Raw genomic sequence first — 4,497 nt, forward strand, 5'->3', positions numbered from 1 at the left:
CTATATTTTGAAACTAGTCATCATTTAGGAATTTAAAAAATGCATAGCAGCCCCTAAGTCTATAAAACATAGACTATAAAAAATTTTCCAAATCTTGGCACCAAGCACCTACTTAGTCCATTCTCACAACNAAACATAGCTTGCTTGAAAAGCAATTAAATTTAAACATTTCTTACACCGATATTTTGACANTAGTCGTCATTTGGGGATTTAAAGAGTGCATTGCATCCCCTAANTCTAAAAAACCAAGACTTCAATAATTTCAAAATCNTGGNATNAAGCACCAACTTAGTCCAGTCTCACGACCAAACATAGCTTTCTTGAAAAGCAACTAAATTGAAGCATTTCATGGACCTATATTTTGAACGTAGTCGTCATTTGGGGATTGAAAGAGTGCATTGCAGTCCCTAAGTCTAAAAAGCCAAGGCATTCAAAAATTTCATAATCTTGGCAACAAGCAGCAATATAGTACGGTCTCACCAATAAAAATAGCTTGCATCAAAAGCAACTAAATTGAAAAATTTCCTGCACCTCTATTTTGAAACCAGTCATCATTTAGGGTTTTNAAGAGTGCATTGCAACCCCTAAGTCTATAAAACCAAGACTATCAAAAATTTCAAAATCTTGGCACCAAGCACCAACTTAGTCCACTCTCACCACCAAACATAGCTTGCTTGAAAAGCAACTAAATTGAAATATTTCTTGCACCTATATTTTGACACTAGTCGTCATTTTGGAATTTAAAGAGTGCATTGCAGCCCCTAAGTCTACAAAACCATGACTTTAAAAAATTTCCAAATCTTGGCACCAAGCACCAACTTAGTCTAGTCTCACAACCAAACATAGCTTGCCTGAAAAGCAACAAAATTGAAACATTTCTTGCACCTATATTTGAAACTAGTCATTATTTAGGGATTTAAATAGTGCATTGCAGCCCCTAAGTCTATAAAACAAAGAATATCAAAAATTTTAAAATCTTGGCACCAAGAACCTACTTAGTCCACTCTAACCACGAAACATAACTTGCTTGAAAAGCAACTAAATTGAAGCATTTCTTGCACCTATATTTTGAAACTAGTCATCATTTGGGGATTTAAAGAGTGCATTGCAGCCCCTAAGTCTAAAAAACCATGACTTCAAAAAATTTCCAAATCTTGGCACCAAGCACCAACTTAGTCTACTATCACCACCAAAAATAACTTGGTTGAAAAGCAACTAAATTGAAACATTTCTTATACCTATATTTTGACACTAGTCGTCATTTGGGAATTTAAAGAGTGCATTGCTGCCCCGAAGTCTAAAAAACCATGGCTTTGAAAAATTTTGAAATCTTGGCATCAAGCACCAACTTAGTCCAGTCTCACCACCAAACATAGCCTGCTTGAAAAGAAACTAAATTGAAACATTTCTTGCACCTATATTTTGACACTAGTCGTCATTTGGGGATTTAAAGAGTGTGTTGCAGTTCCTAAGTCTAATAAGCCAAGTCTTTCAAAACTTTCCAAATATTGGCACCAAGCACCAACTTAGTACAGTCTCACCACCAAAAATGTCTTCCTTGAAAAGCAACTAAATTGAAACATTTCTTGCAACTATATTTTGAAACTAGTCATCATATGGGGATTTAAAGAGTGCATTGCAGCCCCTAAGTCTATAAAACATAAACTATGAATAATTTCCAAATCTTGGCACCAAGCACCAACTTTGTCCACTCTCACAACCAAACTTAGCTTGCTTCTAAAGCAACTAAATTGAAACATTTCTTGCATCGATATTTTGACACTATTCGTCATTTGAGGATTGAAAGAGTGTATTGCAGCCCCTCAGTCTAAAAAACCAAGACACTAATCATTTCTAAATCTTGGCACGAAGCACCAACTTTGTCCAGTCTCACCACCAAGGATTTCAAAAATTTTCAAATCTTGGCAGTAAGTACCAACTTAGTCTAGTCTCACCACCAAACATACCTTGCTTCAAAAGCAAATAAGTTGAAACATTTCTTGCACCTATATTTTGACACTAGTAGTCATTTGGGGATTTAAAGAGTGCATTGCAGCCCCTAAGTCTAAAAAACCAAGACTTTCAAAAATTTCTAAATCTTTGCACCAAGCACCAACTTATTTCAGCCTCACCACAAAACATAGCTCTCTTGAGAAGCAACTAAATGAAAACATTTCTTGCATCTATATTTTTACATTAATTATCATTTGTGGATTTAAAGAGTGCATTGCTGCCCTTAAGTCTAAAAAACCAAGACTTTCAAAAGTTTCCAAATCTTGGCATCAAACACCAACTTAGTCCAGTCTCACAACCAAACATAGCTCGCTTTAAAAGCAACTAAATTCAATCATATTTTGACATTAGTCGTTACTTGGGGATTTAAAGAGTCCATTGCAATCCCTATGTGTAAAAAACCAACACTTTAAAATATTTCCAAATCTTGGAACCAAGCACAAACTTAGTCCAGTATCACCACCAAACATAGCTTGCTTGAAAAACAACTAAAATGAAACATTTCTTTCACCTATATTTTGACACTAGTCGTCATTTGGGGATTTAAAGAGTGCATTGCAGCCCCTAAGTACAAAAAGCTAAGACTTCCGAAGATTTCCAAATCTTGGCACCAAGCACTAACTTAGTACAATCTCACCACAAACATAGCTTTCTTGAAAAGAACCTAAATTTATACATTTCTTGCAAATATATTTTGACACTAGTCGTCATTTGGGGACTTAAAGAGTGTGTTGCAGTCCCTAAGTCTAAAAAACGAAGACTTTCAAAAATTTCCAAATCTTAGCACCAAGCACCAACTTAGTCCAATCTCACAACCAAACATAGCTTGCTTCAAAAGAAACTAAATTGAAACATTTTTTGCATCTATATTTTGAAACTAGTCATCATTAGGAATTTAAAGAGTGCATTGCAGCCCCTAAGTCTATAAAACAAGGACTATCAAAAATTTTATAATGTTGGCATCAAGCACCTCCTAAGTCCACTCTACCACCAAACATAGCTTGCTTGAAAAGCAACTAAATTCAAACATTTCTTGCACCTATAATTTGACACTAGACGTCATTTGGGAATTTAAAGAGTGCATTGTAGCCCCTATGTCAAAAAAACCATGACTTTAAAGAATTTCCAAATCTTGGCACCAAGCACCAACTTAGTCCAATCTCACCACCAAACATAGCTTGCTAGAAAACCAACTAATTTGAAACATTTGTTGCACCTATATTTTGATACTAGTCGTCATTTGGGGATTTAAAGAGTGCGTTGCAACCCCTAAGTCTAAAAACCCAAGACTATCAAAAATTTCCAATTCTTTGCACCAAGCACCAACTTTGTCCAGCCTCACCACCAAACATAGCTCTCTTGAAAAGCAACTAAATGGAAACATTTCTTGCACCTATATTTTGACATTAATTATCATTTGGGGATTTAAAGAGTGCATTGCGGTCCCCAAGTCTAGAAAACCAAGACTTTCAAAAGTATCCAAATCTTGGCACTAAACAACATCTTAGTCCAATCTCACCACCAAACATAGCTTGCTTGTAAAGCAACTAAATTCAAACATTGCTTGCACCTATATTTTGACAGTAGTCGTCATTTGGGGATTTATAGAGAACATTGTAGTCCCTTTGTGTAAAAAACCAAGACTTTAAAACATATCCAAATCTTGGAATCAACCACCAACTTAGTCCAGTCTCACAACCAAACATAGCTTGCTTCAAAAGCAACTAAAATGAAACATTCTTTTCACCTATATTTTGACACTAGTCCTCAATTGGTGATTTAAAGAGTACATTACAGCCCCTAAGTCTAAAAAACAAAGACTTTAAAAAATTTCCAAATCTTTGCACCAAGCACCAACTTAGTCCAGCCTCACCACCAAAGTTANCTCTCTTGAAAAGCAACTAAATGGAAAGATTTCTTGCACCTATATTTTAACACTAATTATCATTTTGGGATTTACAGGGTGCATTTCTGGCTCTAAGTCCAAAAAGCAAAGACTTTAAAAAGTTTCCAAATCTTGGCACCAAACACCAACTTAGTCCAGTCTCACCACCAAACATAGCTTGCTCGAAAAGCAACTAAATTCAAACATTTCTTGCACCTATATTTTGACGCTAGTCGTCATTTGGGGATTTAAAGTGTGCATTGCACTCCCTTAGTGTAAAAAACCAAGACTTTAAAATATTTCCAAATCTTGGAACCAAGCACCAACTTAGTCCAGTCTCACTACCAAACATAGCTTGCTTGAAAAGCAACTAAATTTAAACATTTCTTGCACCTATATTCTGAAACTAAACGTCATTTGGGGATTTAAAGAGAGCATTGCAGTCCCCAAGTCTAATAAGCCAAGTGTTTGAAAAATTTCCAAATCTTGGGACCAAGCACCAACTTAGTACAGTCTCACCACCAAAAATAGCTTGTTTGAAAAGCAACAAAATTGAAACATTTCTTGCAACTATATTTCAAAAGTAGTCATCATTTGGG

This window comes from Vigna radiata, unplaced genomic scaffold (assembly GCF_000741045.1).
Source record: "Vigna radiata var. radiata cultivar VC1973A unplaced genomic scaffold, Vradiata_ver6 scaffold_323, whole genome shotgun sequence".
In the NCBI taxonomy this organism is placed as follows: Eukaryota; Viridiplantae; Streptophyta; class Magnoliopsida; order Fabales; family Fabaceae; genus Vigna; species Vigna radiata.